Source organism: Protopterus annectens, chromosome 1.part0 (assembly GCF_019279795.1).
Source record: "Protopterus annectens isolate FY-2018-M chromosome 1.part0, PAN1.0, whole genome shotgun sequence".
NCBI classification, from domain to species: Eukaryota; Metazoa; Chordata; order Ceratodontiformes; family Protopteridae; genus Protopterus; species Protopterus annectens.
The window spans coordinates 1,913,222,929-1,913,238,070 of NC_056725.1; the positions used below are offsets into that span (position 1 = coordinate 1,913,222,929).

The window sequence follows — 15,142 nt, forward strand, 5'->3', positions numbered from 1 at the left end:
TTGGGAAGAATAATTTCACCTCAGAAGGTGGATCCTCCTAGTCCCCTGACCTTGGATCCATCCTGTGACCCCCACTAATTTGATTTGATCTTTCATCAGTTGTCATCTGGGTAGTATCATTCTATGGACTCCCCAAAACCGTCTACGATTCGGCAAGGGCAGACCTTTTGAGGATTCAGGCACATTATCCTCTGAACCACCTAGGAAGAGGGTGTATAAGAGGAAGCACGTTGACTCACCTAATGAGTCAGTCATATCAGACACTGATTTGTATGATGGGGTTCCCCACAGTCCTCTCCCAATGACATATCCTTTGGAGAGATCCTGGTGCTCATATGACATAGGGGATCCTGGCCCCCCACATACACTCAGGACAAAGTAGTGCTGTTTGAGTCTTGCAGAACAACCCCCTTCTACATCCTGCTTGTTCCCATCTGCTGAAAAGATCGTGGCAGGAGCCTGACATACAAGTCTCCCAGAAAGGCAGGTAAGGTTCTCTGACCTCCTAAGGATAAACTCTTCTGGACAAACAAAAAAAAAAACATAAAATAAAAACACCAGTGGAGTCAGTTATCATTGCAGCAGCAACTAAAAGGGATTGTCAGAGGACTCTTCTTCTAGCCATCCACCCAACAAGGAGCTCTGGGCTATGGATAGACTATGGAAGTGGGCATACATGTTGGGCTGTTTTGCGATTCAAACTGTGAACTATGCTGCTCACATGACAAGATTCCAGAGGGTTTTTGCGCAGAATGCATTATCCACTCTGAATAATCTCTCATATGAAGGAGTGGTAGAAACAACTCCAGGCTGTACTTTATCTAATATTACCAACCTGGCAATCACCTGCTTTACAATGCAGCAGATGGATCAGCGATGGCAGCAGGAGCTGGCATCGCCATAAGGTGTTGCTCTTGGCTGCTCTTATGTGACTTTACGGACAGTTTCAAAGCATCATTTACTAATGCTTCCTTCAAAGTTACCACCCTATTTGGTGCCATAGTTAAAGAAGCAACAGAGAAGAGTGAACAGGACAGCAAGACTACCTCTCTGATAGTAGTGAAGCTCAAGACACCTCAGTGCACCTTTTCTGCAAACCAAAAAGAGGCCCAGACTCTTAGGTTTCAGAAGTCTTGCCAGCAGTGTGACTCCTCTTCTGGCAGAGTTGATCTTGGCAGAGGTGGCCACCTAAATGGATGCAGACCCAGAGGCTGAAGTAGGTTTACAAAATTGAGGGATTTTGAGGACCCTTCTTGGACAGGCAACCTTAGAACCCTTGAAGGTATACCTGACTGCTCCACTGGGGAGGAGGTCGGGGGTCACACATCCCTTTACCCTCATTTGTGGTCCGCCATCACATGAGACGGATGGGCAAGATAGATAATATCAAAAACCTGCTGAATTCCATTTTTAGAGCATCCCCATCACCTTTTTTTCCCATTACCTGACATCCCACTCAAGTAAATGCTATTATACAAGAGATTCTGTCGTTTACAAAAAAGAGGCATCTGGGAAGTCGTACCAGAACAGCTGCTACTTGGTCTTCAGCCCATACCTTTATCAAGCATTAAAAATTAGACCATATGTCTAGAGCTTCTTCTGGGGCTGCCATTCTGAAGAGTGTCCTGTCTTAAGGCCACCCAAGATCCTACTAGTTAGGTATTCTGACACAGGTTGGATTGGACAGACTGAATGAATAGGATACAAAAGTTATGTACTTAGCATAATGATAAATCCTTTCATTCCAGTCCATCCAATGTGATAGCCCACCCTCCCCTCCTCACCATTATGTTCTAAAGATCTGCATGCTGAGTCAAAGGCACTACAGATGTGCTTGGCACTAGGTGTCAGAATTGATCTGATCAGATATGAACCCTATGGTATGGTAATCGAGAAAATTTGGCTTTATTATTGGATGATATTATTTTGTACTTGATAAATCCAGAAAAGGACATTTCTGTATTGTGGAACATTTTGAAACATTTTCAAGTCTTTCCAGGATGTAAAATTAGTGAAGATGAAACAAAGGCTAGCGCTGTAAATTATGTATTCATAAATGACTTGGTACTGCAGTATCCATATTTGTGGGGACATGATAGATTGAGTATGGATTAAAAAGGCTTCTGTTATGTCATATAAGGATATGTGGGAAGAGAAAAAAAAGATAATACAAAATCTGAGAAACTGGAAGCTCTTGTTCATGAATATGGATAGTAAGATACAAGTGGTAAAACTATTTTTGTTCCCTTTAGATGTTTTTCATTTTGATCACTGCTGCAGTAACCTTAGCTATAAGGGTTACATCCTGCTGGCCAGCTTCCAAAACTTCAGGGCATCTTCCATGTGCCTAAACTGTCAAGCAGCTTGAGCTGAGCTGGCTAAAAGACAAGTTTGGGCATGAAGCCCTTAAGACCTCTACTGCCACTGAAGAGTATGCTGCTGTGAGGCTTTTGAGGATTGACAGTTGGCTTGTGCTTTCCTTTGCTGGGCAAATAAGTTCCCTTTGGGAAACAAAACTTCCATTTTCTTAATTTTGTTAATATTTTATTACTTTCCTCTTCAGGAAGGTTATTTTAAAGCTAGGAGTGTTGGGTTTTAATGGACTGCCTTGAGAGTGTTACATACTTTTAAATGGAGTACTCATTTTTTTCCTGCCAGTTTAAAGGTAGTGTAAGTAACTGAAAAGCGTTCTGTGGAGAAATTATGTTTTACTTTTGTGGGGCTAGCATAGTGTGTTAATTTTTTGTTTTTTTACTATTTTTTTCTATCAAAAAAGAAACTTTTGTGGACTGGTAGTCTTTAGTGGCAGTTGCTGCTTGTCTTCCTGGGAGGACAAACTGCTCATCCCACGGTCATTCCTTCTTTCAGCCACAAGAAGTTGCGATTAGTCGAACAGTCTTTACAACCACAGCAAGTTAGCAATTTTCCTCAGCTGCAGTTGGGTGACCCTGCTCTGACCAAAGTTGGTTCTTCAGACCACTTGTTTTCTTCCCCAGATGTCCTCTTGGCTTTTGGGTTCCTCTTGGGGAGCAAGGGAGAGTCACTTCTTTTGGTTGTGGGAAAGGGAGCAGGGAAGTCTTCCCTGTTCAGTCGGAATGTTTTGCCCTTCCCTGAGGAAGCAGCTTCTCCTGTTTAACAACCCAATTGGTTCCAGTTTTCCTGTCAATAGGAAACTGAAAACTACACATGTATTTGCTAGTGCTGACATTTCTTTGGATGCGAGTAGTTTACTAGATCTGGGTCTAATTTAAGTGATTGATCTTTTTGGTAAAGGAGAAAGGGAATGTGTGTTTTCCTGAAGAGATTCAAGATTCTGAATTTGGACAGGAAGATGAAGGGACAAATGCATAGTTTTTTTCCTAAGGTTTCTTCAAATTCAGGTGAGAGCACAGTACCTGATTCTTCCTGTGGGGTATTCTCTTTATCGAAGACTATTTCCAGCACAACAGTGTAGGTTGAAATGGCCAGAAATTTTGATAGAAAGGGATTCTGTCAGTCAGACTAGACTTGCAAGTAAAATAAGAGCAGCTCATACACCGCTAAAAATTAATTTAGACCAGCTATATTTTCTAACATACTCAAAGAATTAAATCAGAAAGTTTAAAAACCTGGAATAAGAACTGGCTGACAGAAAAAAAGAAAACAAAATTTGACCGTGATTCAAAGGTTTATTCAGAAAATTGTGATTTTCTGGGGGAGGAGGAGTGTTTGACCAATCCTAAGCAAGGGTCTAACTTCAGTGAAGCTCTGTACCTACTAACTGGTTGCATGCATCTACATTACCATTTATTTCCTCTGTGGAGCTATTCCCATAATGGAGAATTGGTTACAAGTACGCAGTTTGCAGTGCGAAGAAGAAACTTTAATGGCAGTAGCTTAAATTCTGATGGATTGATCTAAAAGTGGAAAGAGGAGGTCTTATCTACAGAGAACAAGGTGGATGTCATCAAGAGAATAAATGTAACGAAGTAAAAGGTGACTTTTGCAATTTATATTGCTGAAACTGTAGTTATTTCCTTGGACTCTAGTTGTTTTAATCTACAAGTTCTTCTGCCGACACAAATATGTTACTTTGACAATATTTATAATATTTCTGGAATTTCTTTAACAGTACCAGAGTCGCAGCTGTTAAATTTAGATTTAAAATGTATTCCTAGTATTATTTCACAAATTTATAGATCTAGAATTGAGTGTTTACATTCTGTAGAAAATTGCATTTGCTACAAAATTGTAGTAATAGAGAGGCTGTTACCAAGCATACAGTTGTCTTGTGATTCACTTGATAGTTCATGTGAGGATTTATATTTTGCTCTCCTACTCTTCCTCTGGTAGTCTTTCAAAACGCAGAGCTCCTCCCACTTCCTGCCAGTGGGTGTGAAGGACCAGAACTGCTCTTCAAACCCACAGACAGGACCCTTCAGTTTTCTAGTGCCACAGTAACAGAAGTATGTCTTGTAATACTGCTCTTCTCCCCTGGTTTACTTTGGCTACTGAGGTCAAATAAGAAACCCTTTTGGGTTTTTATTCCTCCCTCTGCTTGTATCTGTCTGACCTTGAATTGTTTATTCTGATGATTTACTTGTTTTTCTTACTGGGAAATTGTACTTTTTAAGCTTCTTGTGAAAGTAACTTGTTTTTGCAGTTTTGAGAGTGGGGGTTATGATTACGATTAAGCAGATTTCCAGTATTTCAAATAATTTATTTAATTTGTGATTTTGGCACCGTTTGTACGTTTCTGACAGGAGTTTTTGCTTACATTTATATTTAATTCCTTGTCTAAGGCTATTTTAGGCTGTTTCTATTCATGTGGTGCCAAAACTTGCCTTTATTTATTAAAATTGGGAGTATTTAACATGTATTTTGTGTTTTGTGTTGGACTACTGAAATTGCTGTCTTTTTTTTCCCTCAGTGCAGTATTCAATATAGTATCTCTGTAGAAATAGAATTAAGATTGTTATTTAGAGGAAGAATAGTAACATTTGTCCAGTTTATACTGGGTCGACTGTGCAACCAGTATTTTGGAATTGATCTGGCTAGTATTTTTGCCCCCTAACTTGGATTCCAAGACAGTGCCACCCCCCACAATCTACCCTTGTACACCTAAAAACACAAAAATAAATAAAATATGCTTCAGCCTCCGGCTTGTGACTCCTCAGTAGCCTCAGCCATGGGTAGGCTGTCGGGCCACTCACCTCTTACTGCCAAGTCCTGTGGTATAGTGTTAGTACTATGTGCATGACATAAGGATCAGACACATCTTTGTGGCTATACCATTGCCTGCTTCATGCATGGGAAAACCAAATCTTTTGGGTGCTAGAAAAGTCAGTGCTGCATTTCTCCATCAGTTCCAGAGTTGGATGATGTTTTTGAGAGGTCATATTTCCCCTTTTGCTCATTGAGTTCCTACCTAAAAAGTGTTTAAGAAATTCAGGGTATGCTTGGCTCTGCCTTGCTTCAAAGCCCCGTAGTCTGCAGACCCTGCATTAGTGTCCCCAGCTACTAATACTAATGAAAGGACTTAGTTTTCTTCATATCCTTTTCATTCAGATAAGCTAGGCAAATGGCTAGAATCTCAGGGGAAGAAGTTGGTTCAGTCCAGCGCTAAGGCTTTTAAAGTGTTAAACTACTGGTATTTTATGAAGAAATGTGTTGAGATGTATGAATAGTCTAGATGAGTTGGCCCTGTTATTACAAAAGCTCTGTGTCAAAGATGTTGTTGCCAGTGTTTCTCAGGTGTCAAAACAGTGCTTTAAAGAGTGCCTTGGAGAGGGCTGATACTGTTACTAGAAATGCATTGTCATCATTGGTGGTCAGGAGATATGCTTGGTTGCACATCCAGAACTGTTATGACGAGTTAAAAATTAAAATTTTGTGTACACTGCCATTGTCTGGTTGTGTATTTGGTATATAGGCTATTCAGATTCTTGAATACTGGGATGACAGGTAAATTTGTGCAAGGGGTGTCAGAAATGTTTCATATTCCCAAACTTCCCCTCCTTTAAGCAGGATAATTTTAGTGGTCTTCTAAACAACATCCCAGCCAAACTAAAAACAAGGCAGTAAAAGGAAACCATTAATACTAATAAGAGAGGTTCCTTTCCAAAAAGGATAGTCCCTCCCCCCTTCCAGTTTATAACTATGCTGAAGCTTGGCAGCCATCTTTCTGAAGCCCTCCAGCCCCATCCCGGGTGCCACATCTCTAAAGTTAGCTGTCAACAAGGTGACCTGGCAGTCGGTGATTTCCAACAAGCTGGTACTCACTAGTCTTATCACTTACATTTGCTAGTGGAAAGAATGTCTGCCTCCATTCAGAGGGTTCCTCCTCACCTGACAACCTAGAATTGTATTCCTCCTATTCCCTGACAAATGTTTCCTTTGGAAAGAACAAAAGGTTTCTCCTCAGGAATTTTTCTGGTCCCCAAAAAAGAGCGGTAGTTGAGACCAGTGTTGGACCCTTACTTTCTGAATGTTAGTCAGGGTCCCCAAGTTCAAGATACTCGCCCTGCAGACAATGCTTCCCCCATTACCAGACCATTGCTTCATTTGACCCTGGACTTGAAGGATACATATCATATCCCCATTGTTTATCTCTTCAGGCAATTTTTCTGTATTGCCCTTTGGTCTATCCACTGTACCTGGAGTGTTTACCAAGTGCCATTCCCTGGTCGGTCCACCGTTGGACTCTGGTTATCCACATTTTTTCTTAGTTGGATAAATTGCTGATCTGTGTAGTGTCTGTGTCCAGGTGTTTGGATTCCCTAGAAAAGGCCTCAGCCTTACCCTCTCAGCTATGGTCAAGTTGAACCTCTAGAGGTCATGTCTGACACCTCTCAAAGCCTAGTCTTTGAGTTGCTTAATCAACTCTCAGAAGAGAATGGTCTTTTTCCAGCAGACAAGCTCCTGTCTTACCAGACAGTGATTCTGGAATTCTCCAAGAGGAATGCCTGTCTGGCAAGAGAATTCCTAAAAAATAGTGTCAATGATTCTCATACCATTGGTGATCTTCACAAGAAAAACCCTGTGGTATATCTGAAATTTTTGGACCCAGCACCTTCATTCAATGGAATGCTTGTACTGCCCTTCATCAGATGAGAGTTAATGTTGGAAAGCTCAGTTGAGTGCAAGTCCAGAACTTTTCCCTTCTGCCCAGTACAAGTGCAATTGTCCAGACATTTCGTCCAACTTAACTTGGGGAGCTGTGTCAGTGGGGTTACAAGTGTAAGCCACTTGGGGGTCCAAAGACGAGTAGAAGCACTTTATTATCAAGGAGATGCTGGCAGTGATTCACACTTTAAAGTCCTTCACCACCTGTGGACTCTGGGTCATCTTCTGGTGGTTATGGACAGCACAAGTGAATGTGGTACCTTACCATACTAGGGAGTACAAGGTCATACCCTCTATGCTGCTTGGCAGTAATGACCTGGGAGTTGGCTTTACTGCATTTTCTGACTCTTCAGGTGTCGTACATCTTTTCAGAGCAGAACATCATGCCAGACAGGCTAAGAAACTCCTAGGCAGACCCACATGAAGGGCAGCTCAAAGCAGTGGTGATCTAGAATCTAGTCTTGATGTGAGGATCGCCTGAGATCTGTTTGCTTCTTTTCAAAACAAACAGCGAAATTCTGTTACAGACTTTCTTGCAGCCTTACTTGGAGGAGAGACGCATTCTTGTTTCCTTGGGTTGGGATGTTTCTTTATGTGTTTTCACCATTTCCACTGATTAACTAGGTACTTCTAAAGGTTCAGAACAAAATGCCAAAGATCATTGTAGTGATTACCTATTGGCTGAGGTAGTCTTGATTCTCCCTTTTAATGGTATTGGCTAAGGACAATTGCCAAAGACTTCCACGCACTATGGATCTTCTCACACAGTTTCAGGGGTGACTACTGCACCCCAATTTGGAGAAACTTCAAGTGGCAGCTTGGATGATTCAGGCTTGACTCCTGTTTAGGCACTTGTTTCATGAGAATGTGCAGCAGGTGTTAAAGCAAGCCAAGAATCTGTTACTAGTAAATCTTATGTTTGTAAATGTACGAGGTTTTCTTAGTGATGCCTAAATGGAAAACCGGTACCACTGAGGTTAGTATCCCTCTGGTTTTGAAATATTTTTGTGAGCTACTTGATGGGTTATCATAAGCATCCATTAAGGTGCATTTAGTGGCCATCTCCGTTTGTCTGCTATGTAGCCCCTCTTTCTTCTCTTTCAATAAATCAGCTCCTGAAAGGAATTTTGCATGAGACCCCCTCCTAAGTAAATTCCTCCTTTGTGGGCTGTCAACTATGTTCTTGAAAAATTGACAATTCCACTTTTCAAACTAGCAGTGCAAGCTGATCTCGAGTTCTCAATGTGGAAAACTGTTTTTGTTATTGCTCTGACATCTGCAAGGTGAGGTTCTGAGACGCAGTACTCATATTGGGAAAAACCTTACCTGGCTTTCCACAAGGATAGGGTTGTGTTATGTACTAATCCTTCTTCCGTGACAGATGTGGTCTCAGAATTCACTCTTGTCAGTCTGTTTATCCCCCTGTCTTTTTCCAGAACCTAAGAGTGAGAGAGAGAGAGGATACTTCTTAGCTTGAATGTGCATAGACAGCTCAGGTACTACCTTGATAGAACAAAACCCTTTAGGAAGGCCAAAAGGCTTCCTTTTCAGGGCAAAGAAAGGTAAACTTGTCTCTAAGCAAACCATTCCATGTTGGTTGTCCACTGGGGGTATTTTTTTTTTGTTATACCGACCATAGCAAGACAAATCCAGGGAAGGTAAAGGCACATTCCACTAGGGCCTTTTCCTCTTCAGTGGCATATTGGAATTCAGTGGTTTGGAGTATCCTAGAGGCAGCAACTTGGTCCTCTGTCTATACCTTTTACAAAGCACTACAAGCTGGATGCCTTTTCTAAATCCATAGCAGGCTTCGCATGGACCATTCTCCAGGGAATCTTGAACCCCCTTATCCTTTCTCCTCCCAGGTTGGGTAGGAAATCTACCCTTATACCAGTAAGGCAGTGTGTTCTATGAACATCTACTGTTGCAGGCAAGTAGAACTTGCACAGCTGTACTATATTCAGCAAACCTACTGCCATACTGGCAATACTTTCCTAACCCCTTTTGTTGGATGTATATAGTTTGTTGGTATTGCATCTACTGTTACAGGCAAGTAGAACTTGCACAACTGTACTATATTCAGCAAACCCACTGCTGTACTGGCAATACCTTCCTAACCCCTTTTTGTTGGTATTACCACTGTATTTTTTTCAGCAGCTTTGTTGTTTGGGTGTGTTTTGGGTTGGACCAGTAGGTATTCGCAAAGTTTGCAGTATGATAGTAGTCTCTTTGTCCATTGCTCAATGGATGGGTGTTTGGATCTGACCTGGATCTTAATTCAACCACTTCAAACTTTGGATCCAAAGCTCAGGCTCCCCCCTTACCCACAAACCTCTGCTACCTCCTGGTTACCTTAGAACTTGTTTGCAGCTCCTGTGCTTTGGGTCTCCATCGCTCAGGCTGGGTGTCATGGTTTCTTTTATGTCTGGTTTAATTTTTGTATGTTTACCTCTCTTTATATAATTAAAGTTAAAAGTTATATTTAGATTTATATACACATAGGTTAGTTACCCTTTATTGTGCCCTTGCGCCCCTTTTAGATAGTACTTTAGGTAATAATTCAGATAAGTTGTAGATAAATGCAGATATATATATATATATATATATATATATATATATATATATATATTTTTTTTTTTCCAGATAAGTTGTAGGTATCTATATATATATATTTTTTTTTAGTGCGATAGTTGGTTAGAATTTAGTGTATTATTGTTACTTATTACTGCTGCTGCGTCTGCTGTTCTTGTTATAGTGTTGGTAGTGCCTACAGGAAGGCTAACAAACCATCAGGGGTTAAGAAATGTGTGGCCTGCCGCCACAAGATTCCGAATTGTGACTCGCACCAAATGTAGCTACTGTCTAGGAGTGGTCCACTTGGACAAGCAGTGCTGTATCTGCACATTACCAACCTACCAAAGAAAGAAGGAATTTATGGAGAATCTTTTCCCTGTCCCTGTGTGGGAACAGGGACTTATCCCTTCTTCATGCCTCCCCAGTCTGTCAAGAAGCCTGCTGACAGACCTAAGGGGATAAGATCTCTGTCAAACCTAAAGAAACAGACAGAGAATAAAGACAAGTCAAGGGAATCTCTTAATCTGTCCCCAGATCACTCCTGTACCTGAACACCTTTGGCTCCACCTCCTAAACAAAAAGCTGTTATGGTAGTGTCTCATGGAAGTGACTTCTCTCTACCCTTAACTGTCCCTGAATATCTTGCCTTGTATTTTCATTTTGTCACTGAAGTTTACAGGGTTTAATCTGTAAGTAACTCATTTGGCTGAATCAAAGCAGCATTATACAGCTGCCCTTGTGATTTTCATCAGATTACATTTACTTGCTGTCTGTGTGACAGCAATCGCTATATGTTTTACAGTCTTTCAAACCTGGTGAAACATTTCATCCCCCCCCCCCCCCTTCCTTATTTTGTAACTGGTAGTACATGGATTAAATAAAACTCCATGCTCTACAAAGAGATATGATTGGGTTCTTGAGGTGAATTTCTTGGCATCTGTTACTCAAACTCATAATAACTAGGTTACGATTGGAGAACCGATCATTGCCCTCTATAATGAACAGGATAAAATTATTCTTTTTATTACCTTGTTAAAGTTCACAAAATGCCCTTTTGATCCCCCATGTAAGCCTATTGTTTCAGGGTGTGGATTGACTTTAGACAATATAGTTAAGGTCATTAGTATGTTAACTTAAATCAACATGCTGAAAAGCTTTTGTCATATTAGGGACACTGTAGATTTGTTTTGCAAATTTGCTAATGTTTGTGATCATAATATGATGGGTTGACTGTGGATATAGTGTCTCAATATACTAGCAAGTTTGGTGTGGAAGCTATACTTGGGTTCTTGAGCGATAACCCTAAAACATATTTGCAAAAATTAAATTTTGTTTATATATGTGTGTGTGTGTGTGTGTATGTGTGTGTATGTATATATATATATATATATATATATATATATATATGTGTGTGTGTGTGTATGGATTCACTTCAGAAGCTCGAAATACTAAAATATCGAATTTCAGTATCTTGAGCCCAGAAAGTCGAATCCACAAAACCACAAAATTCAAAATCCTGAACACTGGAGATTTTGAATTTCGTGGTACTACTACTACACCCCCCACACACACACACACACACACACACACACACACACACACACACACGCACCATTCTCCCCACACACACACATACACACACCCACACACACACCATTCTCCCCACACACACATATAACCTCTCTACTACATGAAAGCAGGGGAGCAAGCCCCCCTGCACCCTCCACACCCCCGTACTTAAATATTGTCTCTCCGAGGTCACACTACATACAAACACACACAAAACACCACCACACAAGCTACATTCTCCTCGCACACACACATCACAGCAACAAAACACACTGACACACACCACAGCCCCTACCCAAAACCCTTAACACGCACACACTCACTTACCTGAATACATAACCACAGCAACAGTTCAGAAGCGCGAAATTGAAGACCTCCGGTATTTGAGGTTTTCAATGTCGCGCTTCTGAAGCTTCACTGTTCTCAAGATTCGACTTTCTGGGCTTGAGGTACTGAAATTCAATATTTCAGTATTTTGAGCTTCTGAAGTGAATCTGTGCGTGTGTGTGTGTATGTGTGTGCATATATATATATATATATATGTATGTATGTATATATATATAAAACAGGGGCATTTATTTATAAGCATTTAAAAGATACTGCTTTGGGTGCGAGTTTTGTACCCTCATGTGACTGTTTGTTGGAAGATGAATATTTATATCAAAGTGATTTTTTTGATACTTGCATATTATTGCAGCCAGGCTCCAAACAACTCAGTCTTGATATACTCCCATGCCATTCACATTACCATTGAATAAGATAATGAGAATATAGCCCATTGTCTCCTGATTTAAGGTATCGTCCGGCCAAGCTTAAAATGTCGGTAAGAACTAACTTGCTCATAGGTTCGTAGATAAGAGCAAGGGTAGAAGAAATAAACAGTCGTCAAAGAAAGCAGAGATTCCCACAAGGACTGCATGTGTTTGTAGATGTTCCTCGTGTTACACTGCTGCAGTCATTACACTTGGGTTATCCTGCCGTCAGGCGGTCCCACAGTCGGCCAGAGTTCCAAAGTCTTGGTCCGGCGTCGGTTGCTGTCGCCTCCTCCCTGACGTCAGTGCGACAGGGGTATATAAGATGCAGCCGACGCCATTTTCTTCAGTCTTTCTTGCCATGCGGTGCCCGAAGCAGAAACAGTTCGCAAGTGCCGGTCGGCCGACTCCTGAGATTTTCATTCTGAATCCAGAACCGAAGTCTTCTAAAAAAGCTAAGTACCCCGTTGGGGAAACTTTTTCTTGCCTCAGACCGATGTCAGTAAAAGTTAATAACTGTATTTCTTGTGGGAAGCAAATACCTCATAGGATTTCCACTCCTATTGTATTCCATGCCTAGGCCCTGACCACGACGTCACTGGTTGTCGGTTTTGTGCTAGGTTTAACAAGCGCACTATTAAATGTCGGTTTGATTTTGCTCGACATTATTTTGGTAGAAAATTCAATTACACCATGCCATCGGAAATTCAGACGTCTGCAATGCATAAAAAGCGCAAGGACAGGCATCCAAGGCCCAAAACTGACGAGGCCTCTTCTAGGCCGGCCGCCGGTTCTCCGGTTTTCAGCAAGGCGCCTACGCAGCCCCTGACGACTGCTTCCACCGAACCACAGACTGCATCCAACTCCCATGTGGAGCTGGCTGGGCCTTCAGCTTACCGATCCTAAACCTACAGAGGGAATCAAAGTAGCTGAGCAATCCACAGATACAGAGGGTGTTTTCAGACCTACCCAGTTAACCATTAAACCCTCTGTTAAGTCTAAGCCCACCTTAAAAGCAAAGAAACAGACACAACTCTCTCCAGGACAGGCTTCCATGCCTAAGGAACAAATGCTAAAAATGGTCGAGGACCTAATCACCCTGATCAGGGGGGTCCCATCCCCCTCCTGATAAAAGGCCCAGACAGGATGCAGACTGTGAATCTTCTGACCAGGTGTCCATTTCCTCTGACTCTTCCTCGGACCTAGGATATTCTTTACCCCCTTATGAGGATTCTGATGCTGAGGAATCAATTCCATCAGCCTCTCCGCCTGAGGATTACTCCTTTGGGGAGACCTTACATACCATGAGGGAGCATTTCCATTGGGAAGGTCAGGATTACTCAGAATCCAAGAAAAGGCTCAGAGACTTCCTTTTATTGCCTCAACACAGACCCCTTGCTATCCCGCCAGTTCTAGACATTGTGGATGATGTGTACACTGAATCCAGTTTGAACCCTGACTCCTTACACCCAGCCCCAGTTAAACCTGATAGATATTAAAGAGTGCCTGACTCTCACAAATTTCTGTACAAAAGCCCTGTTGCTGACCCTGAAACTATTTCTCAGGGACCCAAAGGGATTAAGGCCTCATCAGCAAAAAACCCAGTTCCCTCTGACAGAGATTCCAGAGCTTTAGACAGATGGGGAAAGAAGGTATATACGTCTGCAACTTTAGCAATGAGAGCCTTGAATTGCCAGTTTCACATGCTAAAATATCAGCAATTTTTGATGTCTCAGTTGAAACAAAAGATGCTTCCAGATTCAGATCCTCCTAACTTAAAAGAAATGCAGGATTTATTGCATGCTGCTGAACAAGTGGGAAAACATACTTTGCAATGTGGGTTTTGACTCCTTAGAGGCCGCCTGTAGAGCAGCAGTTACAGGCTCTGTCATTAGAAGGCATGCTTGGTTAAAAACATACGTTACCAGGTCATGTTAAGGTAAAATTATTGGATGCACCTTTGCAGCGGGATGTGCTGTTTGGAGTTAAGGCAGAGGAGGTATTAAAGAAGATGGAAGATAAGGTAAAATCTATGCAAACGGTGAAAGATTTCTTACAGGTTCAGCCTCCTTGTTTTAGCAGAAATTGGCCAACAAAGAATTGGTCCTTTCCAGTTACAGACGTCCAAGAGGTAGAGGCCAGACACAAGGCCCTTACAGGCCTCGACAGTGGGGCACACCAGGCCAGAAAGGAGGAGAAGACAGGCCTCAACCTTATAAAAAACAGACTCAATGACTTTCCACTACAGTTGCCAAACAGTTCTCTCTTGGCAGCCCCCTTAGGAGGAAAACTGGCACTTTTCTATCACAACTGGCATTGCATCACCAAAGACAAATGGGTTCTCAACATTGTATCTCAAGGTTACATTTTCACACCCTGCCAAGGCTAAAAGGAATGCCAAATCTGCCACCAAATCAATGGGCAGAGGCTCAAAGACAAATTACAGCACTCATGGACATGAGAGCTATTCAAAAGGTACCACCACAGGAACAAGGACAAGGATTTTACTCGACTCTTTCTGGTTCCCAGAAAGGACAAAGCCTGGAGACCCATACTGGACCTTTCTACACTAAACACTTACCTGGATATAATATATATAAAAATAAGCAAACTACGGAGCTACCATGTAATAAATAGGACAGCCAAACGAGGAAAACCTCCAAATAAAAATCCAAATGGATGGTTCTCAACTTCAGTCCAACATAGACAGTTAATGGATGTCCACACAGGAACACGAAAACCAGGATAAAAACTCAGGTTTATTATAACAAGAGGTGAGCGCTTTCGCTATGAGCTTCTTCAGACCCAATAACATCTAAAATCAGAACACACCAGAATATATATAGGTTTCATTCATCAATTAAAGCACCAATTAACAACCAGAATATCTTAAAGATAAATGAGCATTGTTCTAAATAACTACAAAGAGTAAAAACCTATAACATATAAAAAAAAATATATATATATATATTTATATATATATGTAGAAACATATACTTTTGCTATTATAACAAAATAACAATACATAAATAAGGAATATATATATGTATATATAAAAAATACAAGTAAAAACATCACTAGAGAATGGATTATTTATGTAGCCTCCTTCTTTTCAAAGCAGGTTTAATGGAGGCTCGTTCATT

General features: G+C 41.3%; 1 protein-coding gene across 2 annotated transcripts in view; it reads left to right on the forward strand.

Annotated features, from left to right (window-relative positions):
- Positions 1-15,142, forward strand: part of SENP6 (SUMO specific peptidase 6) — a gene marked incomplete in the record, with an annotated part of 3,063,818 nt that overhangs the window by 642,564 nt on the left and 2,406,112 nt on the right.